The sequence below is a fragment of the Cygnus atratus genome, chromosome 4 (genome assembly GCF_013377495.2).
Source record: "Cygnus atratus isolate AKBS03 ecotype Queensland, Australia chromosome 4, CAtr_DNAZoo_HiC_assembly, whole genome shotgun sequence".
Classification (NCBI taxonomy): Eukaryota; Metazoa; Chordata; class Aves; order Anseriformes; family Anatidae; genus Cygnus; species Cygnus atratus.
In genome coordinates this window covers 64647584-64673582 of record NC_066365.1, presented here as the reverse complement: position 1 = coordinate 64673582, position 25999 = coordinate 64647584, and the positions used below count along the sequence as shown (strand labels likewise).

Genomic DNA, 25999 nt, shown 5'->3' with positions numbered 1-25999 from the left:
AAAAAACAAAAACAAGACAAACAAAAACGCAAAACCACCCCACCGTTGTTTAGCAACTCTCCTGGTTTCTGCCTGGTTATATAATGCATTTTACTTGGATCGAAAGTATCGGAAATGAAGGAGCCTCTCATTAACACCCCATTTAATTGCTTTCCCCTGGAAGTTCATTATTTTTCATCTTGTCCCTGACCCTGGACATTATACGCACATCGTGGTTGTCATCTCCCCTCTACCTGAGGCCGTTGACCAAGGAGCCAAAACATGGAGAGAACAGGAAAAAATAGCAGTTGTTGGGCAGTGACACTTTAATCTACACAGGAGAAATAATGGTATAATTTACTGAAGAAGTGAATTCTCTATGTTGGACTGTAGCTTTGTTATCCTTTCTTCACTGGGCACTTAATGTTAGCTTCCACTGTGCACAGCACCTCTCTCATGCCCAGAGGCAATTCCTGTTCACTAACTGGCCCCACTTCTGGATTTTCAGGAGTCTTATCAGTTGTGCAAAATGGTCAGTCCTCAGGTTTAGCAGATGTGGGGACTCTGCTGTAGGCTCCTCTTAGCATTATCATTATCCCGGTTTTCCACTGATAGTGTGATCCCTCCTGAAGGACCATGTGGTGTTTGTAAATTAAAGGTTTGCACTGGTAGGGAACAAAATGCCCCAGAAAAGCTCTAAGAGGAGCTCTTGCTGAGAGAGATTTGCTTTTCCATGTTATCATACAAATTTGGTGCTAGCACCATATAAAGACTCAAAGGAAAAGATTTTAAAATACTTCAGTCCTTTTAAAATGAAATGGGCACTTACTGGAATGTTTGAAATTGACACGATCCTCGGTGTCCATAGATTAAAAAACATGCAGTATCCATAGACTTCTGGACCTGTGCAGCCATTTGCAGTGAGGTATGTATCTATCACATTTTCTGCGGTGTTGTTATGGTAGTGGTGTTCATGTATGCTGCAGTTTCTTCATGAGTGCATTTACTGAAGTGTAATTAATTAGAGTAATGAAGTTCTTTGCTACGTCTCTTAAGAGAGGTTGAAACAAAATCACGTTGTAGATAATAGTGTACAACCTGCAGAGTGCCCTTTAGACAAGGTAGGATTTTAAAAGCTTGTTTATTTTCCTATCTCTTTTTCTGGCTTGGCTTATCAGAGATACAGATACTGGATTAGCATGCCAGAAATGTTCCTTACTCAGTTGTTTAGTTTGTCTCTGAAGTCAAGCTGTTTTTTTTTTTTTAAAAAAAGATTCAATTTTAAAGGTTTCTTTAACAAGAAAGATATTGTTAAAAAAAAAAAATACACCCTAGGGAAAAGTGTTCTCTCTATAAAGAGTTCTGCAGTGACTGAACTGAAAATGTTTCCTTGAAACAACGAAGTTGAGATTTCATTTCCCTGTCCTCACTATTATATATTAATTTGTTATGAAATACAGTATGCATTCTAAGCCTAATAAAGGATAATTAATACCAAGAATGAATGACTGGATATTCTGGTAGAAACAATCAACATTATGTCAAAAATTCAATCAACTGTAAAAGAAAGTGAAAATACCTACATGGACTTGGCACTTCTGCAATGAGGAAAATGTAAAAATGGAAGTGAAAAGATTAACATTTTTGTGGAAATAATCATTGTATTTAATAGATATCTTTATCATGGCTATATAGATACATAGATATCTATAAATAGATATCTTTACTCATGGCTATCATAATTTTGTTTTCAGATTAACTTCTAAAATTACAATGTCTCTTTAATAAGGTCAATTCTGCAAAATGCTCATCTGCTTTATTTGAACCTGGGGAAATCATGCTGCTTTCTTTCATTATCTTGTATTTACCCAGTTGCTATTTTAACACCTTTATTTCTTCTGGGGAATGTTAAGTTTTTATGCAGCTATCTTAATACAACCTAGTGCCAGTAATTATACTGCCTTTCATAGATGGCTCTTGCTTCCTGAGAGTCTGAGAGCAGGATTTTCAAAGCACCAAATGCCAAGTCCCCTAATTCAGCTGACCCACTTCCTCCTCTGCTCCGTGCTGAAAGCTTTTGCTGCTGTGCTGATACGACTGGTGCAGACATAGCTGTCCCAGCATCAAGCATTCTGATTTTGCCTACCAAATTGTGAAAGCTACTTTAGGAGAAGTTTTATTGTCACAGGTCATTGAGTGCTGCATGAGAGTTTGTATGAACATGTGTACTGGTCAGGCAATATGGTGAAAGTGATAAACGTGATCCTGCCAGCAGAGTGCTCCTGGTGGGATCCAGCCTCTGCGGCTTGTCCGCCCAGTTCCCCTTCTGCAAAATGGCTGGCAAGGTCAGCAGCTCCGGTCTGCAGAGCTTTCTTTCTATTCATTTTCTTGTCGTTCACAGGGAACAAGATAGAGAAGGTCAGACTCAATGCTTGTGAAAGACTTCACGGTGTGCTCACTGCTTGCCTTTGTGTTGCAGACAAGCTGTAATATAAATGGGCTATTTAGTGCAAACTGATAATGTCCATCTCTGTACTTGGACAGTCTGTGCTTTCTCGTGTATTATTTTTTTACCCTAATTATTTTTTCCATCTCAGCTGTATCAAGAAGCCTGAAAGCCACATCAACTGAAAGCAGTTTGTTTTTCCCGATGTTCAAGCATTCCTCCGGAGAGCAGGAGATAGGCATTTGGTTTTAGCACAACATAGCTTAGTTGGCTATACATGCAGGAAATTCAATTATAATTGGAAAAAGCCAACTTCTTTGGAGCTTGTTCTTAATTATGCCAGAGACCTACCTTCAGAAAAGAGATTTTGTACTTTCAAACACTTTTGTTTGAAGGAAGATGACTAAGTAAGGAAATAAATTAAAACCTGAAAGTGGCAGGTACCATTCCAAGCCAAATTAGCACTCAGAGGTCAGAACTTGGATAAGTTTGAGCATTGGTGTTAGGCTTTAGCCCTTGATAAAATGCATTTGAGAATGACATCTTTTTAAAAAAATCTGAGTGGTTTTGTAGTTGTTCAACTGAACAAAAATATGCAGAGTGTTTCAGGAAGAGAAAAAGTTACTTCATAAAAAGTATGCACTGAAAGGCCTTTACAAAATATTTTGAGTGGATAGATGGCAATGTCTGTGCTAATTGGAGTAAAAGTATATTTTCCCAGTATATTTTCATTCTGCTTATGGCTTGACTGTTACTAGACATAAATCTAGTAATGTATGCCAGCTGTTTTTTCTTAATTTGCTGTTGATCACTGGTAATTCATTGTTCTAAAATTACCATTGTGTCTGTATCTGCAGATTGGCTTGTGTACTACTTACACAGGAGTATGTTTGTCATTCCTCTTTGTACACTATAGGAATATATAGTAATTCAGGATTGCATCATTTTTGAAAGTGGCCTCTTTCAAAGGTAGTCATTTCACATGGTTCTATCTTGGAGAATATAAAGGGCACATCAGGAATTAGAAGCTGTCCTTGAGAGTTTATTTTTTCAGATCTTCAGACTATCTAAAATATTCTTTCTTGCAATATTTTTAACAAAATTTGTGTTCTGATAATACAAAAAAACCTCAATCTTCCATAAACAATATCTTTCCTTCTTTTACAACTCCTATGCAATTAATAGATTTTCCCATTTTCTCAGCTTATCAAATGAGAAGGAAGAGTAATCCATGACAGTTTTAACACAGTTGTTTCAGTTGTTCTGTTTTAAAAATGTAAGATATATTTTTCTCACACACACACACACAAAAAAAAATCCTTAAGAAAAGATTTGTCTCTTTGATGTCTGCTTTTCACTGGGGAACACAGAAAAAGCTGTATCTCCATCCTGAAAGCTGGGAGATCAAGTCTGTGCTTTAACATAGGTTTCCTTCATAATCAACATCCTTTTTTTTTTTTCCCTCTTTTTTCCCCCCCCCCCCCCCCCCAGGCAGGATGAATAGTTTAGAAAACGTGATGCTCCTTGACTGTTTTAAACCCAAATGAATACCTGCATATAAATTTTTTATTTATTTGTTTTCCATGTGGTTGGATGGTTACAAAGTGGTTTGACAAACAGTGAGGAGCTTCATGGTTAACTGGAGTGCTGATAGGGCCACGTTTGTCTTGATGCACACTGGTTTTCCTTCTGAGAAAAGTACCACCCAGGGCCCTCTTACGCTCCTGCCCAGCTAATGCTCAGTCCTGCCAGCCATATAAAAATGCAGGAAATTTGAGGTGTTCAGAATTGTCTCCCATACTGATACAGCTCATCCACTTCATGTAAATGAAGTACAGTATTTTCTTTATATCTTCTGTACAACAGACTATCTATGCTAACCATGTCTCCATTTCGTCACTGTGTGTGATGTTTTCCTTCAGTGTGCTTGCTGCCCTTCCCACTTAAGTATTGTTCACACATTTAGTAAGAATGCTCTCTATTTCATTTTCCAGATGATCAGTAAAAAAAAAATGGGATGTTTTACAAATTTCAGTACAAGAAGCTACAGTTGTTAGCAGTCACAGTGAAATAGAAAGGAAATCAGGAGTAACCCAAGACCTGTAGTCACATCTTCAGCTCATACCTGAAGACAGAGAACTTCTAGAGAGAAGGGTACATGATGCTCTGTTTTGTTGCAAGGATTGTTCCACATAAGCCAAATCATGGGATTCTGAAGGGTGGGAGGGCTGAAAAGTGTTTTGCTTTTAAATACATTCACTTAAAAGCTGTGCTGCGTTTAAAAAAATAAGTTTTAGAAAAAAATTATACAAAAATGGTACCATGTTTACCACAGAATCCCTCAGTACAATTTGTGCAGCCTTACAGATATGAATGAGCCTTAGAACAAGAACAAGACTGCAACTCTTCCCCAGTAAAGAAGAGGATAAGCTGCATCTAGCTATTTCCATGTACATAAATGTTAAATTCACAATTCTGTTCATTGACTTTTGACCTTATTTGTATAAGGTACATTTGTTTATTTGCAGAAGCCAGCATGCTGTTAACCTAATTTTATTTTGAAGGAATGTAGTCTTTGTTTGTGGTTGCAGGGATACCAGAATAAATGAGGTTGCGGGTTGCACCTGTGCAGGATCGGTGCGTTGCAGAAGGAAAGCCAGATGCATTAGGTTGCATATTTTTATGAGGTCTGCTAGGAAGTTTAAGTATAGAATTATAGGCTTACTTTATAATCTCTTTTGCCTGTGGTCCTAATTGCACTATCACTTAAGGAACTGCCTACGTCGTTGGGTCCATATCTTCAGCCACCAAGCCCAGATAATCATTCTGCTTCAGTGAGAGCACCAGTTTATCTGATGAGTTATCTGATCGCTTTTCTTCTATCTCTGCTCAACACCCCTATGAAGCACCAGGGATAAAGTGATTCCTTAGAGGTCAGCTTCTCGCATACCATCCAGTCTGCCTTGTTGCACTGAAATGTGACAATTTGTTAGATAAGCTGGGAGCACACAACCTGGGGAGAGCTCCAGGCTTTCTTGTCAATTCCTTTCATCTGGATTTGCTTTTCTGTTGTGAGGGAGTTAAAGCAGGAAGCCTCCCAGAGGTGACTGAATAAAGGTTGGGGAACAGAGCCCCGGTGCACTGCATTTCATTTGTGAATAAAACAGTGACTGAAAAATCACCAGCACCAGGATAAGGCAGCTCTCAGACAACTGCTGAATATGCAATGTGGTCTCTCAGGAGAATTGACTCATGAATAGCACTGCAACAGGAGAGCAATTTCAGGTGCCGTCTGTCTCCTACAAACTGGGTACAGCAAAGCCATGGGTTTAGCAAATTTACTTTGGTATGTGCTTGATGCAAAGCAGGAAGCTGTAATACTCCATGCAGCATCTGCTGATAAAGATCTTCAAAAGCATCATGCATGTTGCTGTCAAGAGTGAAGTGATTTTTTGATACCAGGCCTATACTGTGGAATGAGGGAAATGAGATTATGAAATGACTTCATTCTGAGAATAGTTGTAGTGCTGCCATTGTGTGTGTTTTCGAGAGGTTTTCTTCCTAATCGGAGTGTATTGAGAAAGAGAGCACTCTAATTGTGGCATGTGGAAATAGTATTTGCCAAGAATATGTGATAAGGAAAATGTGACAAAGAGCTCTGTAAATCCTGGGTAGAAAAAAGCCCTGCAGACATGACCATGCAGCTTCCTGGCTCCTCCAGTACTTATGCAAGTGAATAGCTCCTTAAATGCAACGGTATTATTTACCTAAATAAAGATGTCAGGATTTGGTTAATACAACCCCACGTACACTGTAATTGAGTGTCAGAACAGAGAGTAATGCAGTGTGGTACAAACTCCTGCTAATATGTTCTGGCTGTCAGAGCGTGCTCTGTACACAAGGTATACGCCACAATTTATTTTGCTTTATTTTGACCATCTAAATGTCACAGTGTCTAATCGAAGCTAAATGTTGTGGCTCTCCCCATAGCTGAGAGGCAGGTGCAGGCACTCCTGTAGGATGTTTCATGTAACACCTTCAACAGGCAATATAAGGTGTGCTTTGAGTCTCTTACTGCTTTGTTACAGAGAGTACAAAAGAGGAAGAACTGGGAAATTTGACTTTATGCCACTGAGTAGGAAAAAAATATTCGATAAAAATCTATTTATCCTTCTCTTGGGCTCTTCTATACACTTTCAGTGTGGGTCTTAGAACCTCCTCTTAGAAAAGATATTGAATGCAAGAAATCATGGTTGGAGGGCAGAACTGTATTTTATGAGACTAGCTAGTAACTGGGCAAAGCAGAGGAGCTTTTCAGGGTTTAAGTCTTTCTTCAAACAAAAACAGAAGCTCTTTTCAGCTTCTGGCTGCAGTTGCCATGGGAACAATTTCAAACAAATACATGATTACAGCTGGTCAATATTTTTAATGAAAGAATGGTTTTCATTTTCAAAACAAACTTGTGTAGCACATATTAAACAAAATTGGAAATAAAAACATTTAGTCTGATTTGTTTCCGCTTCCTTTCTCTTCTTTTGCTTAATCCTTTTAAATGGCTGAAAATCTTATTTTCCCTTTTCCTTGAATTTATGAAAATAAGCCTTTTTTAATAGACACAAAACATACTACAAAATACTTGGATAAAAGAGTTGGAAGAGTTGGTCATTTTAAACTGGTCATTTTAAACCAGTCATATTGGGCTAAATCCATGATCTTGGGAGCTTGTATTAGTACTTAGAGTATGTATTTAAATATTCAGCACCCAAAATGTGATATTCAATGAATTTTCCTCCACTACAGTCTAATTCTAGAAGCACCTAAAATTTATAAGCCTTGAAATTTTATTTTCCAGTTACCTGAATGTTTATTGGTAATGACACATACTAGAGGAATCAAGCTATGCTTCACACACAAGCTTTTTTGTACGTGTTTCTTGTTTTGTTTTGTTTTGCTTGTTATGTTTATTTTTTCCTTCTGATGCCTTCCTGGTGAGACACAGACACACAGATTTCTAGGTTGGAAGAGACCTCAAGATCATCGAGTCCAACCTCTGACCTAACACTAAGTACTCCACTAAACCATATCACTAAGCTCTACATCTAAACGTCTTTTAAAGACCTCCAGGGATGGCGACTCCACCACCTCCCTGGGCAGCCCGTTCCAATGCTTAATAACCCTTTCGGTAAAGAAGTACTTCCTAACATCCAACCTAAAACTCCCGTCGCAACTTTCGCCCATTCCCCCTCGTCCTGTCACCAGGCACGTGGGAGAACAGACCAACCCCCACCTCGCTACAGCCTCCTTTAAGGTAACTGTAGAGAGCGATAAGGTCGCCCCTGAGCCTCCTCTTCTCCAGGCTGAACAAGCCCAGCTCCCTCAGCCGCTCCTCGTAAGACTTGTTCTCCAGACCCCTCACCAGCTTGGTCGCCCTTCTCTGGACTCGCTCGAGCACGTCCATGTCCTTCCTGTAGCGAGGGGCCCAAAACTGAACACAGTACTCAAGGTGCGGCCTCACCAGAGCCGAGTACAGGGGGACAATCACCTCCCTAGACCTGCTGGCCACACTGCTTCTTATACAGGCCAGGATGCTGTTGGCCTTCTTGGCCACCTGAGCACACTGCTGGCTCATATTCAGCCGACTATCAACCAATACTCCCAGGTCCTTCTCGGCCAGGCAGCTTTCCAACCACTCATCTCCCAGCCTGTAGCTCTGCTTGGGGTTGTTGCGCCCCAGGTGCAGGACCCGGCACTTGGCCTTGTTGAACTTCATACAGTTGACCTCAGCCCATCGCTCCAGCCTATCCAGATCCTCCTGCAGAGCCTTCCTGCCCTCAAGCAGATCGACACACGCACTTAGCTTGGTGTCATCTGCAAACTTACTGAGGGTGCACTGGACGCCCTCATCCAGATCATCGATAAAGATATTAAAGAGGACCGGCCCCAGTACCGAGCCCTGGGGGACACCACTTGTGACCAGCCTCCAACCAGATTTGACTCCATTCACCACAACTCTCTGGGCCCGGCTATCCAGCCAGTTTCTAACCCAGCGAAGCGTACGCCAGTCCAAGCCCCGAGCAGCCAGTTTCTTGAGGAGAATGTTGTGGGGAACAGTGTCAAAAGCCTTACTGAGGTCAAGGTAAACCACATCCACAGCCCTTCCCTCATCCACCAAGCGCGTCACTTTGTCATAGAAGGAGATCAGGTTCGTCAAGCAGGACCTGCCTTTCATAAACCCATGCTGACTGGGCCTGATCGCCTGCTCGCCCTGCAAGTGCCGCGTGATGACCCTCAAGATAATCTGCTCCATGAGCTTTCCTGGCACTGAGGTCAAACTGACAGGCCTATAGTTCCCCGGGTCTGCCCTCCGGCCCTTCTTATAGATGGGCGTCACATTGGCTAGCCGCCAGTCAACTGGGACCTCCCCTGATAGCCAGGACTGCCGATAAATGATGGAAAGCGGCTCGGCCAGCTCCTCCGCCAGTTCTTTCAGTACCCTCGGGTGCATCCCATCCGGCCCCATCGACTTGCGCACATCCAAGCTCCTTAGCAGGTCGCCAACCATTTCCTCATGAATAGCGAAGGCCACATCCTGCTCCCCATCCCCTTCCGCCAGCTCAGGGCACTGGGTATCCAGAGAACAACCGGTATTGCCGCTAAAGACTGAGGCAAAGGCGGCATTAAGCACCTCAGCCTTTTCCTCATCCTTAGTAACTAGGTTTCCCCTCGCATCCAGTAAAGGATGGAGATTCTCCTTAGTCCTCCGTTTCGCATTGATATATTTGTAAAAGGATTTTTTGTTGTCTTTAACGGCAGTAGCCAGGTTGAGCTCCAGATGAGCTTTGGCCTTTCTAATTTTCTCCCTGCACAGCCTCGCTACATCCTTGTAGTCCTCCTCAGCGGCCCGCCCTTTTTTCCAAAGATTATAAACCCTCTTTTTTCTGCTAAGCACAAGCCGCAACTCTCTGTTGAGCCAGGCCGGTCTTCTTCCACACCGGCTCGTCTTTGGGCACGTGGGGACGGACCGCTCCTGTGCCGTTAAGATTTCCTTCTTGAGGAGCGCCCAGCCTTCCTGGACTCCTCTGCCCTTCAGAACCACCTCCCAAGGGACTCGGCCAACCAGCGTCCTGAGCAGCTCAAAGTCAGCCCTCCGGAAGTCCAAGACAGCAGTTTTACTGGTCCCCTTCCTGGCCTCACCAAGAATAGAAAACTCTACCATTTCGTGGTCACTCTGTCCAAGACAGTTTCCGACCACCACATCTCCCACCAGTCCTTCTCTGTTTGTGAAGAGAAGGTCTAGCGGGGCACCACCCCTGGTGGGTTCACTGACCAGCTGCGTCAGGAAGCTATCTCCCACGCTCTCCAGAAACCTCCTAGACTGCTTTCTCCGTGCCGTGTTGTGTTTCCAGGATATGTCCGGGAAGTTGAAGTCCCCCACGAGGACAAGCGCCGACGATTTTGCAACTTCTGTCAGTTGCCTATAAAACTCCTCATCCGTCTCCTCATCCTGGTTCGGCGGTCTATAACAGACCCCGACCAGGACGCTAGCCTTGCCGGCCTTCCCGCGGATCCTAACCCACAGGGATTCAACCTTATCATTCCCAGCCTGGAGTTCCACAACATCAAAAGATTCTCTAATGTAGAGAGCCACGCCACCACCCCCTCTGTGCTGCCTGTCCCTCCTGAAGAGCCGATAGCCAGGCATTGCAGCACTCCAGTCGTGGGAGCGGTCCCACCACGTCTCCGTGATGGCAACCAAGTCATAGCCTTAAGCCACCAAGGCTTTACAAGGTAAGAGTGTTTTTGTAAAAGATGTTTTAGTGTTTCATCTTCAGGAAACAGTCAAATGCTTAAAAAACAGTCCTAGAATTTTTGCAGAGATACAACTTTAGAGTGTTGCACTGCTTGTATGAATGGGGGCAACGTAAGCTTGAAAGCAGAGGTATTCCCACTGCGCAGCTGGTTCATGATACTGCTATAGAGTTAGCCTCTACACTAAATTCTCTAAAATCCTATATATACTTGTCTAAAGTCTGAAAATCAATCACTCAAATGTCTTAATTTGAGAGATTAAAACTGCCACCCCAAATTAGTTGATGGAGAACTATTAGATTCATCCAGCCTCAGTGTTTGCCTTGTTCCGGACCCTTTGTGCAGCCTGATGGGAAGATGTGCTGTGGGCACGAGTGCTGGTTTCATCGCTGCAGATAGTGTTAATCAAGATGAACACCAACAAATCTTTAGACTCCTTTTGTGAAAGCTAATATCTAAAGAGCCTAAAAGGCTGCCTGGGAGTGCACTGCCATGCTGCTGACATAGAAATCCACCAGGTCTTTTTGTCGAAGACGATGCCATCGTGTCCGGGAACTGCTGCGGTGGTGGTCTGAAATGCAAGTAGTTACTCACGTGCCATCCAGTTGTGTTACAGAAATTTAGAGTGTTGATCATATCTGTGGGTGTCTTTCCATCAGTCCCAAGAGGAAATTGTATGGTGTTTTTCTTTCCCCAGTTCTTCCCGAGGCTTGAATTAAATAACCAGAAAGCGAAGTATGCATATGTCCTTTATGAAACAGTACTGTTATATTACACATCTGTGAAAATTGCACTTACAGCCAGATCTTGAGCACAGATCCATTGATGTTAACAGATGCATCCTAATTGGTACCCCTTGAAGCTCTCTTGATGATTCATGTGTTTTTGCTCTCTTCTTTTTTTTTTGTTGTTTTTTTTTTTTGTTTTTGTTTTTGTTTTTCTCCCTTTAATTTTCTCTTTTTGGTTTAGCATAAACATATAAACAGAAGAAATAAATACATCTGTGCATGATTTCTGTGTTGTAACTGGAAACATATTCTTAGGCCTGAAATCCATTTCTCTCTATTCATCCTTGTCTATCCTTCCATTGGCACATGATTCAGTTGAACTGAGTAATTCTAACTATGCATGTGGACTGTCTGGTAATACCAAGCAGTCTTGCAGGGTGTAGGGAATTGCAGGTGGATTGACAATTACCATTCTGATGCTGCACATTTTGGGCCCATACATCAAAGCATAATTTGCATCCCTTATACTCACTTTGCCTGATTTTTTTTTTTCATTTAAAAAGCAGTTCTTTGTGTTTAAGCAATACGGATTTCACCTTACTTCCATTCTTCCAGTATTTGTTTTGAATAAACACGGTAAAGAAGCATTTCTACTGCCATTTATCAGAGGGAGAAATGAAGCACAGAATAAATAGATTCAAGGAAAGAGAGTGGACTTTTCAGCAAGTGCTGTCAGGTGGCACTTATTCCATGAGCCTCAGTTATGAGTAGGTGATGCCATCCCTTTCCAAAGAGTCAAGAACAGCTGGCATTTTTGCAAGTGCCCTGAGCATGAAGGCCAGTGAGAGCAGATGGGAAAAACAAGGCAATGAGAGAAGTACAATGGAGCATGCCCTTTCTTCCCCTTTTTAAGTGAGGAAAACAATGTAAATGAAGAACTGGAACCCTTTATCTTAGGTGATGCATGCTGGTTATTAAAAAATCCCATCTCTATTGCTGACATTATTTCAGTTATTCCTTGAGAATAAAATGTGTTCAGAAGTGGTTTAGTTTCTATGCCATTGTGAAGCTAAAACTAATCAAAGAAAGAAAGAAAGAAGGAAAGAGAGAGAGAGAGAGAGAGAAAGAGAGAGAAAGAGAAAGGAAAGAAGGAAGACAAGAAAGAAAGAAGGAAAGAAAGAAACAAAGAGTTGATTACAAAAAAGTTAGTGTGCCATGAAGGGCTATCAAGCCTATTCCACCAGTACTATTTCAGGGAAATGTGTGGAGAAAGATACAGATGGGATGCGAGTTTCTTTCTTTTCTACCTTGGATAGAAATCTGTTCAGGTTGTCAAGAGGTTAAATGGATATGGAGTCAGATCTAAAAATCACAAGTAAGGATGGAGCCATCAGGAAGGGCTGCAGTCAGCACGCGGGGAGTATAAAAGCTGTAAAAGGCTGTGTGTGGGTGCAGCGCTCCTGAGGCAGTTTCAGGTGGCAGTTTTCAAATGCATGCATTTTTCCTGGCATGGCAGTGTGAGCACTGAATTGGGAGAACTCGAGTTCATGGTTATCATTTACGTTGTCTCAGATTAGTCACTTCATGTTTTGTCTGAATGCTGGTGCTATTAATAACATGAAATAATGATATTTAAATTACTATAATCATAACTGTTGATTGTAGCTGATTGGAAAATAGCTATTCTGGTTGCTTTTTCTTGAAGAAAATTTCAATTTGTTTCCACAAAGTTCACATAAGGAACACTCAGCTCAAACCTCAAGTGCCTGGGCTAGGAATGTGTCCCCTTGCTATCCCTGCTATGGGCAGGGCTCACCTGCTGGCACCAGGGGCAGGCATGGACTTAGGCCCTTCCTGTCACGTCTCAGCCTGGGGCTGCCTTTGGTACCCAAAGGAGAAACAAGGCCAGTGGGCCAGGAGCCAGATCATCTCTGGGGTGTTTGGGGACCCTCACTGTGCTACCATGGGTCCATCATTGCTCTGATCCTCCACGAGGATGGAAACAGCAAAAGGGCAGCTGAGGCTGGGCCTGCCACCACCTTTGTCCTGGGCTCCCGCAGGGCTCTGGTCTCCTCCGTGCCTTCCCCATACTGTTCCTGGGGTGGAGCATCCGTTGCCTTTTGGTTTCTGCTAGGGAAAAAGAGGTAAGAAAAGTGAAAGAAAGAGAGGAAGGGAGGGAGGGAGGGAGGGAGGGATGGAGGAAGGAAAGAAGGAAGGAAGGAAGGAAGGAAGGAAAGGAAAAGTAAAAAATAAAAAAAAGAAAGAAAAGGAGAAGAAAAAGAATTAAAAAATAGGTATCTTTAGTAACAGCACAACGAGAGGCAGTGAATGCATCTCTCTGTAATGCTCCACCAGTCTGAGATGTACCAGATCTAAACAAGTCTCTCTGCTCTTCTGTCCTCTCTTATTTTGTCTTTGAAGAATCAGAATCAGGCTCAAGGAGCAGCAACAATCCTGGGTCCTCTCTTTTCCCTAAAGAGACAGTTAAATACTTTAATGTCATTAAAAAGACTGAAAAATAAATGTACTTTATGTCTAAAAGAATTCCTCTCTACAGCTGAAGAGAAAGAGGTAAACCATGGTGTTTAATTGAATTTCACTTCATCTTTCACATTTCAAATGCCTTAACCATTTTCCTCTCCTTCTTTATATCTTTAAGATAAGGTTAAAAAGCTGTAATAGAGGTTGTTGCTATGGTGCTCATACTAGGGCGTCTGTAGTCATATCCCTGAACCTTGGATAGCTCTTGTACATGTTTACAGCTTTGTCTGTCTGCATCTATTTACTCTATAGAAATTAACACAGCGTACCCCAGCTGGTAGAGAAATTGTGCTTGTTTTTGCCTTGAGAAAATGTAGAATAAATGCAATGTGAAAGAAAGGTCTGCAGGCCTGTTTTTTAACACTTCTCAAGTGTTTCAGTAGACTCAGAATGTGTGTGTGCAGAGACAGACATGAGAGATGCTGTGTTTGTCAACATGTGCAAACTAGGGGACAATTTATTTATTTACAACTTTACAAAACATTATGCAGTCCATGCCAGCTGACATCACAAAGAGGTCCTCTGGAATAAAATCATCAATGGAGCCTCATGAAAACAAAACAAAACAAATAACAGCAACAACAACAAAACAAAATCAAAACCAAAACCAAACCAACCAAATAAAATAACATTTACTGTGAGTCTGAGCTGTACCATAGCTCCCTGCTCTAGCATTAGTGGTCATCATTTTTTTTTAATGCTGGTTTAATTTGCTGTGATGCAGATATCACACCGGCACCTAGCTGTTATAGACCAGGTAAATCTTGCATCCTTTCTCTGGACACAGAGCAGAGGAGATTCACAGCCCTTTGCACATCCTGCACTGAAGCCCTGGCCACCAGTGAGAGGCTGAGCTCCAGCCCAGCCTTTGTGTGAAGGAGCTGCCACGTTGTGGAGCTCCTCTTGGTGACACAGGTGGCCTTGCCCCCTGGAAGCTCTGCCATGTCCAAACCCTGTCCTGCCCTTGCACACACCAGTGCCTCAGACTTATATCAGTGGTATAAGACCGATAGCTTTTCTAAACACACCAGCAGGTCAGGGCATGGATTAGCATTATTGCACTCCAATGAAATTAAAAGAGAAAAATCCACTATCACAGGCTGTGTAATTAAACTGCACTCTGTATCTTGTACCGGTAGCAAATACCTTCTATTAAAGTGTTTGTCTTAGAGCTGAAGCACGTTTCAATCCAAAGGTGCTGCTTTTTCTGTGAGTGGAGGCCCATATATAGGGCACGCTGAACAATGCTAATGCATGAGTGAACACACACAGGGAACTGCGAGAGCTTGAGTTTCTGATGGCTATACATCTTTTTACTGTAGTTCTTTACTATTCCTCCATTTGTGAGCTGACAGCAGCATCAGTCATTTACTTAGTAAGTACCAAGAGTGGTTTTAGGTCACATATTTGTTATCCTCTCTCCAGAGGTTAATCGGATACCCTGGAGAAACACAACTCAAGATGTACTGCGTGAGACATGCAGTTGTTCTGATTTAGCATGGCAGCTTTTTCCTCTGTGACAAGGAAATGTTCCTCAGCAGACAATCATACTTGTTCCAAAATAAAGGCTCACTTTCCTGTTCATGTGAAAAAAAAAATTTGGGTCCTTATTTCTGAAGAAAGGACAACTTGAGAAATGTGGACTCCTTGTACTAGAGGAGAAAGAGAAGCTCCCCCTTTAACATGGAGGAAGGTCTCTGCTGAAGCTACTGGCCTTGGCGGTGCTGTTCCTAACGCAGCCTCAGCATGTGGTGTGAAGATGTACCACCTTGTACGCTCCCCTTGGAGCCAGGTGTGAGTTAGGTCTTGGCAACAAGAAAGTGTGTGTGTCCTGGCATGTTTATTTCAAAATGACTTAAGAAAGGCTTAAGCAGGTCCATCCGAGGGTCTTTTAAAGTCAGTGTGCTGTCCCCAGTGGTATCATAAGTCAGTGCCAAGTGAAAAACAACAACTGGGCAAGCAGGTATCATCCTTTCCCAGCTAGCTACTATTTTTAACTCTATGACATCTAGTGTTTTCTATGTTTTCTTTGGGTTTCTCTTTCATCTCTTTCTCCACCCTTGTACCCACATAAATTTTAACACTCACAGCATCCTTTGGCAAGCAGTTCCACAGATCTATTTGTTAAGAAGCACGTAATTTCACTTCTTTTGTATAAAAAGGAATTGGCTTAGGACATGAATAACAGTGTGCCAAGCCCCTTCAAAGTGTCTTTTCTGCAGTCCATCCGTCACCAGCTCCATCTCTGCTTTCTTGGGACTTCAAGTGGGCTGCCAGAGGGAGAGGTGTAAATACGAGTCTTAGCATGGCATGGCATCACTCAGTGTTTACTCCTCTCTCTCTTATCTCATCTGCTCTACTGCTAATTGAAAAGAGAAGTAAATTTTTCCCTTCTTTATAATAAATAATATGAAAATGTCACTTTGAATAATACCTCCTAGCAGCACAGTGAGTGACACCCCAAGTTTTATGTTGCTGTGGTTTGTTTTTGTATGGTGCTTATCACCACAGTGTCTAAGCCTCTCACAATTTATCATCACAATTGCTCTCCAGGGCATTATTATCCTTCTTTTACGTAGGGAGAGCTGGGGCATTAAAGAGCTGGTATAACACCCAGGAAAGTGGATGACAAGCCTGCTTGCTAAAGGTCAAACAAGGAGTCAGTGGCAGAGCTGAGAACAGAGTAACAGATCAGTATTTTAACCCCTGGACCAGTTTTTCCCTCTTTTTCTATATCTTTCCAGATTTTGGGGTGTTTTGACTTGTCACAATTTACCCATTCATCTTCAACTCTAATGTGGAAATGATTAAAATATTTTGATGCCTGTCATGCATTTTCTGCTTAATGTTTGTAATCAATTAAACAGTGCAGTTTCCAAAACTATAGACCAGTGGGTGAAGGAGCACTGATATAATTTTATTTTCTCTCGGGATCAAAAAATATTGGCAGCATCAGACTGCTATGTTATTTTCTTGAAGTGGATCTAGTAGGGTAAGCTACTGTATTTTGATACAATTTATACATCCTAATTTTTCCAAAGATTTCCTCCAGTGATAAATAGTTCTCTAATAATTCATTTTCTGTGGCAACAGACCATGTAAAATTAAGTTTTGTATGTGAATAAAAAATGCCATATAGTTGCTGTCCCCTCTTTCTTATTTTAACTCTTACTTTTCTACTTTGCTTTTGGAAGCAACAGGGGAAGACATATTCTGAAAACTCTCTCTCTCTCTTTTTTTTTTTTTAGTTACTTTCTCTGCATATTTATTTTTTTCTAGGATGTTGAATGAGAATTTATTTTTAAAGTGTTATAACATTTCCACAAAATAGCCTAAAACATTAGTGTGAATTTGTTTCCTTTTTTTTCTTTCTTTCTTTTTTTTCCCCTAGTTCAATTGAATGACTCCATTACTGTACTTAACACTCATTGAAAAAGTTTTACTAACACAAATGTTCTTCTGAGTTCCACCTTTCAAAAACTGCTTACAGTTCCAGAGGAAGGCAAACAATGTAGGATATAAGCAAGTATGATATATTGCTGGATGAATATTCCTGAAACAGTCATAAGAAATACTTAGACATTGCTAGCAAAAATAGCAGTCATGGAGGGAGGGATCTTTACTCCCAGTGGAGCAGTTCTTGCTGTGAAATGCTACTGTGATTTTAGGTGGTACTACACATGTACTTACAAATAAGTAGAAAAGTAGGACAGAGCTAATTTAACCAAAACTGTATTTTTGGCTAACTACTAGTTTGTGCTAGAATGCTAGTGATATGACTAGGTCTCCTATATGTATGCTAACCCCTGAATTTATAAAATACAGCAATAACAACTGCCAGCAATTGAAACACGATTTTTTTCTGGCTCTTTTGGTCTCATAGTAAATTAAAGCTGAATTCTTTGGTCATTAAATCATGTGGGCCACTACAGATATTTACTATTAAACTACAAGACTGAATTTAGTAATCAATCAACTGCATAAAAACCTGAAACGGTGAAAATAAATCATTCAGATGCAACTATTACCAAATCCATTACAGCAGGATGTTTATTTTAGTACTTCATTCATCTAATTAAGTGGCTAACTAGATAAGTTTGGGCTTATTGCACAACACTGATCTGCAGACTGAATCTCTAGGTCCATATTTTTTATTTCCATCATTCTTTACTTCCTCCACATTTTCAAATACCATTCATATAGCTTTGACACAGACTAGTAAGTCCAAGTCTTGCATTATTTTGTTCACTCCTGGGCTGAACATTCAAGAGATTTTCTGATTTGCTATACAACTAAAAGTTACTTGGTTTTCTTCTCATGTTCTAAGGTGCTCATAAAATAAGTTATGGGTGAAATGGTGTGGCATTTAATAGCAAGCCATTCTTGGAAGATCAAATGTAAATAGTGACAAACTTGCAGATGAATAGGCCCTAAAATGCAAATGCTGGAGTCCCATACTTAAACTTATAAATATGTATTACCACTTCATATGTAGAAAATAGCTGTTCCTCTCCCAGTCAGGTCGACTTGGGGCTAAGGCTTTATTTATCTAACTCTGCAGGTCCAAGCATAACAGAGCTGCAGACTTGGGTGACATCTCTAGGAGACACTTTTAAAAAGTAATAAAACCCGCAAAAATAGCAGCAATTGATGTATAAATAACCGATGAGGCTTCTGGGGGATAAGAACACTATTTCTGACATTCCTTTTATTACATTCTAGTGTTCTTTGGCAGATTAAAAAAAAAAAAAAAAAAAGAAAGAAAAAAGCCTAAAATACATAAAGTGCTGTTGAGCTACACCTATTCACATTCTAAATAAATTGTTTAGTTGATGACTCAATCTAATACTAGACCTTCCCCATGTTTGTTGTAAGCTTTTGTGTAACGCAGCTTCTGAAATTGTAATTTAATAGGGCTAACCCGGGGGCAAATTTGCCATAACATGAGGCCAAGTTATTACAGTAATCAGCCAGCTCAGAAGGAGCTTAAAGGAGTGGGATGCAGAAACTGAGCCTATTTTTTAAAAAAGTAGGTGTTTGTGGAGCCTGTGAACCATTGCTAACATTTCTGAAAATAAACCAGGTAATTGAAGCTCAGCATGCTAAATATGTAAAATACCTTTAAAAGACTTGTAACTGAGGAACTATTGAAACTACGTACTGGAACTAGCTAGAAAATTGTCTATCCATAATTTGCAGTCTATGGAATATTCTTCTATTTCAATTATATTTTGCCTTAAATTTTGAAATGCTCTGCAAAAAACAATGAACATTGCATCAGTTTGATTTTCCTTGTTCACAAAAGACAAAAATCAGTTTTTGTTTGACAAAGAAAAAATCAAGAATTATGATTTTTTTTTTTTAAATAAAAAAAGAAGTATAAACAAATTTCCTGAGAGAGTTTGATTTCTAAAACTGTCACTGTATTGCTAGAAACTTCCTGAACAATAATGAACTTAGAATTTCCACTGAAACAAACAAATTTAATTCAGGTGCATTATATCTGCCATAGGCTGCTGCAAATTTCTGTAGTTGCTTTTCACACCCACCTTTTTGCCTTTATTTATAGTATAATAATAATAATAATAATAAAAAGTTATTTCAAAGAAATAAAAGGTTAATACAGAATTAATTCTAGTAAAACCTGTGTAGGGATGATGATGTGGCACATTTATTTACATTTCAAGAACAAATATGGTAAATAGGCACCTACTATTCCAATAAGTTTTTGGAGAACCTGCAAAAAAATACTAAAAAATGTAACGACATCCTTTGAGGAAATCCTTCCCAGAACAAGGAAACCTAGTGATAATATTGACTGCTGGTTCTAATTGTGCTTCACATTCAGTATAAACCAACTCATCACTATTTTTCCCCATCTACCACATAACTTTTATAGAATATGAATAAAATGTATTATCTAGACACAGTATTGCTATTGGAGGTAAGTTACTGCTGATAAAATTACCTTAAAGTCTTTCTAGCTCATAGGAACTGGATAAATTTAAATGACATGAAATTCAGAAATTACATTTAAACTGGATTTTTGTCATATTATCAAATGGAGACTCTGTTAAAAATTGTCCTGTGTATGTTACCTGTTTCTCTTTGGCAACTAGTATCTAGACCTGCTGCATCAGAGGTCTTTGTACTCAAACTAAATTCTGCAAGGTCTTTGGTTTATTCTTATGTGCCCTATCTTCAGATTAGTATTCTCTCCTTACCCATTTCCAGTTTCTCATTAGACACTGGAACATAAGCTCCTAGGCAATATCATAATAGAATAGGGAGTAGGGTGAAATCCTGTTCTGTCTTCAGATTTATGATACATTCCTTTGCTGTAAATACCAAGAGACCTGTAATGATCATTGAATTTCAATTCTCTTTGAAAGATGATAGTATCAGTAGAATATGTCAGGCAGAATTTGAAATTCCTGCTGACCCTAATAAGCTAGAAGTCATCAGCACCATGGCCGCATTATTTGGAAGGAGTCAAAGAGCAAAGCCCTTCTCTTTATCTACCATAACTCAAGAGTGAAAATTGTCCATGATGCCCAGGTTAGGTCAGAGTCCAAACAGGGATATGTAGTGTTTCTCAGGAGTATTAGTGACTACATATAACTACAACAGTTGGCTACCTCAAACATGCATGAGAAAAGGAAAAAAAAAGTCTGAAGAAAAAGGTATATAACAAAAATGATAATATAAAAATGGTAAGATTTTAAAAGGGGGAATCAAAAATAGTAAACAATGACTTGGCATTAACTGTTCAAGACAAGAAAATATTTTTTCCGTCATTAATTTTCAGCTTCCATTTATTGTTTTGTCTTACTCTTAGATGAAGGACAAAGACTAGAAATGCTATCTAATCTGTGCAAGCCTGACAGACAAATACATGGAAGGACATAAGAGTTGTCTCCATGTACACTAAAAAACTAAATATATGAGAATTCAACACTCTATAGGTTTCCTGTTTTGAAGTTATTAGAAATGTGTGATTCAGACAAAGCAATCTATGCTGTCTTAAACACTGATCCCAGCAAAATATCAAGAATAGAAAATCCCTCCCTAGTAAGTAGCCTCTTTCCAAAGTGCTTAAATATTCCTTTACAGCTGCGCATTGATGTGACACTTACTGAACCTGAACATGCAACAAGAACAAATGCACAGTAACTTTGGAAATTAGAGCAATTCACTATCAGGCATGCGGTGAAGGGAAATGTTATTAATATTGTATTACGGTGGGGGTGTAATGTCAAAACCAGCAGTCAGGTCCAGCATGCCTGGCTTTGGCAGAGGTGCTGCCCCACTTCCCTGTGCAGCATGGGGAGCAGGGACTGGGGAAGGAGGAAGGAGGTTCCCCCAGTCCAACCCAGTGCTCGTGCTGGTGCGGACCAGCATCAGCATGGGAGAGGAGAGGTACAAACACCCTGCATCACTTCTGGGCTCTGCCTCCCTTGCCCTCCTGGACTGTGATCCCCGCATTGTGATTACTTTATGAAGCATCAGTGCATCAGCTCTTTTTTTTTTTTTTCCTTTTTTTTTTCTTATTTTTTCTTTCAAGTCATAGCCTGAAGAGCAGACACTTCTTACATTTTGTTAAATAGCAGTCACTCAGAAAGTTCAATGCCTCCCTTAGGCGACGGCAGATCCCAACCCATGTTTTGATGTCTCAGGAGAGTGAGCTCTGACCAACTAGACTGCTGGAAGGGGTAAAATGGGGGCACTCTCCACATCTCTTTTCTGTTTTGTGTAAAAGGACTAGATGATACATGCAGCGAGAGGTGAGGGCTTCTGGTCTTATTCCTGCCCTTAGCTTTCCCCTGTTGTTTACCTCTAAGCTTTCATGTGCAAAACCTACTGCATACTGCTGGACATGTGTTTGTGTGCTCCTGTTATGAGCTACCAAATCCTGCTAACAAACTAGGTTCTTTGATTCTTGCTCCTGAAGTGGAGGTCAGAATCCTAAATGAGACATTAAAGCCATCACCTGTGTACTTGAACTTTCAGTGTCCACTGGGGCACTGGCAGTACCCCCAAATCCTTTTTTTTTTTCAGATTACTTTCCACGTGAATGTCCCAGCTTCGATAAAATTGTGTAATAAAACAAGGTGAAAAGGTTCAATAGCTTTCCAGAAAGGGAATCAAAACTGGAGAAAGAAAGGTGCTGAATATTTGCATAGAAAACAAGACTGTGGGAAGTTAATCTTAACATGGATGTACTTAAGAGACTACCAACACTTATCCATTAAACCTCATGAAATCACCATGAAGGAAGGTTAGAAAGACAGGATTTCTTTCACTTCTTGTCCCATTGAATCCAGACATTATCTAAAAGAGCATAAGACCAAAAAAAAAATCCCCCACCCCTCCGGTTTTGCTTAGGGGCTGGCAGCATCCCCCAGTGCAGCACTCGTTTCCTGACAGGGCAGTGCTGGGTGCCTGGACCCTTTTCTCAGCTGCCTGAGCAGCTGCATCTCCACAAGCACGAGGGACTGAACACCCATCTCTGAAGTTCAGTGGCTGCTCACAGGAAAATCATCCCAAATCGCTGTCCATCAACTGTTCGTTTCCACAGGACTGTTGTACCTTATTGTGCAGTATGTTTACGGGAGTTTTGCAAGTGTAGTTTTGTTTTTCCGTCTTCTGCCCTGGGAGGGACCCAGGACTCTGCTCTTGCCTGTGGTTTCCTTTTCCCATCAACGCATTTTAATGAGGCGGGATGTTTGTCTGTTGCAGAGGACCAATGTCCCATGGCATTTGAGTTTTGCAAGTGGTTTCTGCTGGGCTTTTTGAGACCAGATGCTGACTATTGAAATAATGCACGATCCTAAACAAATACGAGAAAAACTGGAAATGTTCAGTCTTCACAGAAAATGGAAACAGAGGCAAGCAACCTCAATTTCTTTTTTCCTTTTTGTATTCAAACCTAATGTGTACCCATGAGATTTGTGATGCAAACCATTCCCAGTGTTTAACTTGAGCAATGAATGCCTTCGACAGATTTCTTGTAGGTTCCCAAAACCTCAGGATCCCAGGGAAATGCATTTATCATTCAGGCTCTGTAGCACTGAGCTGAGACTCTCTGCTCCTCCTGTGAGACCTTTCCCTTTAAAATCTTCCTTCCAAGGTGAAGGTGTTTCCATTTCAAGTGATCAGGGAGAAGTAGTTTTTCAGTGTTCATTAACCATACACAGAAAAAAGGTTTTCTCTGTGGGTGCATTTGCCATGACTCTTATTGAAGTCCCACAACTGACGAGCATATATAAAGACAGAAGGATGCTGAGAGTGGAAAGGGGCTTTACCACATCCTGCTTCCCTCTAAATCCTACTGAGGATCCAAAAACCTTTGTTGTTATAAATCTGTGATGCTCTATAATTTCTTATTACTTGACTAATATAAACACTGACCATAATTGCTGGCCATTAAACAATCTCCTCCAGAAGAGAAAACACATATCTACAAAAAAAAAAAAAGTTGCTGTTTAAAAAAAAAAAAAAGAAAACACAGAAGTTTTCCACTGACTGCTAAATTGTGTTTGGGCTTTCTATCTTTCTGTCTTTTTTTTTTTTTTTTTTTTTTTCAGGCTCTTGTGGCAACACATCTTTGTTCTGGCATTCTCTAAGTTTTGGCTGTTTTCCATAACCATCTCTTAATAATACTTTTCTGTGTAAGTCACTAGCTTTGTCAAGAATCCAGAAAACCAGGAATTCCTTCTTGTTTTGAGCCATTTGGAAATTTTCAAGACAGTGTGTTCTATAAAATAAATAAATAAATAAATAAATTTGCAGAAATCCCCAGGTTTCAAGGGATATCTTTGTTTCCATGAAAGGTCAGAGGGAGCCTTCCTGCCAGTGCCTTCCCCACCCGCTGAATCCTGGCAGCCCATGGGGTGTCAGCTTTGCTGCTCTCCAGTTTTGGAGGCACCAAGAAATGCCTGCTGTGAGAGTGCTTTGATTGTTTCAAGGTGAACAAATGCACCTTCTGGTCCCTGAAAAAGAAATCAAATGATGTTTTTGAAACAATGTCTTGCTCAGAGCTGGTGAGCTCTAATCATACGTTATTTTATTTGCACTCACGTTTCCTCAGCAAGCCTGGGGCTGTTTGGTCTGTTACACACACCTCTGTCCCCAGTAGCTGTATTTTCCCTTATTTCCCATCTCTGGAAGGGAATATGACCCACTGGGCACCTACACTTTCATCCACTCCTCAGAAGCCTGCTTTGTCCCTCTCTGTCAAATTCATCTTCGTCCCGGGTCTCTCCCTGCCCTTGTTCTTTGTGCTCTCCCTCCCCTTCTCACTTACTCACCCCGGGCTCTTTCATCCATGCAGCCTATCCCTGCCTGAGCTCTGCCAACAGTCACAGGATCCAGGTATTGTCTGTCTCTTTGTTGACTGTATCCCAACCCGGATCTCCAGCCTAGTCTCCTTGTGTAGTCTCAGGTTGTAGCCTCTTTCCTTGGTTTTCCATTTCTCTGTTCTCAGACTCAGCTTTTCTGTCCAGGTAATTCCAGAATTTCCCCTCAACTAACCCCAGTTTTGTTCCTTGTCTTCCAGTCTATCTCTCTTTGTTCACATACACAACATTCACGTTTAGTGAATCTCATACCAGAGAATGTTTAGATATCATACACCACTTTGATTTTAAGTTTCTTAGCATTTTACTGAACTTGGTGCAATACACCAGTGGGTCATGTCATCAAAGAGAGCATCAGCCTCCCTATGCCCGTCATCTTCCCGCCCAGATTATTGGCAGTAACTTGGCTTTTATTGGGAACAAAAAGGCTGTCATAGAGATAGAATAAGGTGACATCCAGAGAGCTGCTTGTGGTTGCGGCTGTAGCAAACTTGGCCTTGTTTTCACCCAGTTCTTCAGACAGAGTGAATTTGAGATTATGCCCAGGTGCTAGGTGTGTTTGGGTTGTGCCTCTGCAGAGAAGCCCAGTCTTTGGACTGTGTTGATTTCTTTCCATCTGCTTGCAGCTGTGAAGTGGGAACAGTGTGTGAGAATGGTGCTAGAGATGAAGACGGCTTTTTTAAAAAGGTGAGTAAAGCACCATAAAGCTTTCTGTTACCTTAAAAATAAAATCAACCTGCACCAAATGCCAAATTAAAATTGGAGAAAGAAAAATGCTACTGGAAATGTAAAGTGGTAAGCAAAACTTACTTACAGTATAAATAATGTTTGTCTATACATCTGTTTGTGCTCAGTTGTAACCAAAGAACTTTTTCATCTTGGTTGTCTTTCCCTAAGACATTTGTATTTACACTGGTGGTGGGAAGGGACTCCATTCTCTGCTTTTCTAGCAGACACCAGTGGCTGTTTAACAGGGTTCATGTCAGTCCTGATAATTACCAAGAGGATGTCAGAAGAAAATATTTTGATAGGTTTCCATTCAACAGTTTTTACCTTTTCCTTTGAAACTCAAAATACTTCAGCTGACACTTGCTTTTATGTTACTGCTTTCATCATCCAATGGAAATGGATCTGTAATAGCACTAGTAGCTTTCCTTGCATACTTTAAATTGAAAAGACCATTTCAGGGAACATGATTTGTTGATAAAAGACCAAGGGATATAGAGCTCCTTACTTTGGCCTAATGGTGTTCACTTGCCAATTCATTTTGCAGAAAATTGAATGAATTTTCTTAGCCTTATGTCCCTCATCTTTCCCTGTGGTACACACTTCTGTCCTTCCATCACAGTAAAATACAGCATGAGTGTTAATGAACAACTTTTTCCATTTGCATTATGTGTTTAAAAAAAAAAAAAAAAAATTTCTCTCTCACCCTACACACTATGACAATGTTTTCATGTAACAACAAAGATCATTCAAAATAGTTGTACTATTTAAAGCAAGCCTAATTTCTAGTATGTCTTAAAATCAGGAGATAGATGTTTTTAAATATGCCTTCATAAAATGTTTTTTCTTTCCTAAAAAAATAAAAAATAAAAAAAATATTTGCTACCAAATGTATAGTAAAGGAAAAAAAGCAAAACATACAGTCATTAAGACTTGTTGGAACAAATTATTTTCTTCCAACCAGTGTGAAAAAATATATGAAATATATCAAAGCTAATATTTGAAATGAAATTAATTCTCATTTTAAAAAGATGGGCTAAGAAAGGTTCCAATCTCTCAGGATCCTAAATTAAAGTTTGAACACTTTCATATGAATACTGATTAAATAGCAATCACTTTTTGTACTGTGGCTGATCTTGAGAGCAAGTAACATAGATGTGGAACTTGAAAGGCACATATTTAGTTTTGTTTGAATTTTATGTTGAGTGTACTGCACACTTTGTGCTCTTCTCTACAGTCTTCTATATAATGGTATCTTTTTTTTTTCTTTCTCTTTTTTTTTTTTTAAACCTTTTTCCCCCCTAGTTGAAGATTTTTAAGATGGTTCTGTTAATCTTGAATTCTTTCTTCAGAGACTGGGAAAAAAAAGAGAGCCCCCTGGAAGGACATATTTTAAGCTTCCCAAGCTGTGG

General features: G+C 40.4%; 1 protein-coding gene across 1 annotated transcript in view; it reads left to right on the top strand.

Moving 5' to 3' along the window:
- EVC2 (EvC ciliary complex subunit 2) overlaps window positions 1-25999 on the top strand; it is a 106915-nt gene that overhangs the window by 71918 nt on the left and 8998 nt on the right. Inside the window, exon 22 of the transcript XR_004778746.2 lies at window positions 24488-24548. The gene's annotated coding sequence lies outside the window, so the exon portion shown is untranslated. The remainder of the gene's footprint in view (window positions 1-24487; window positions 24549-25999) is intronic.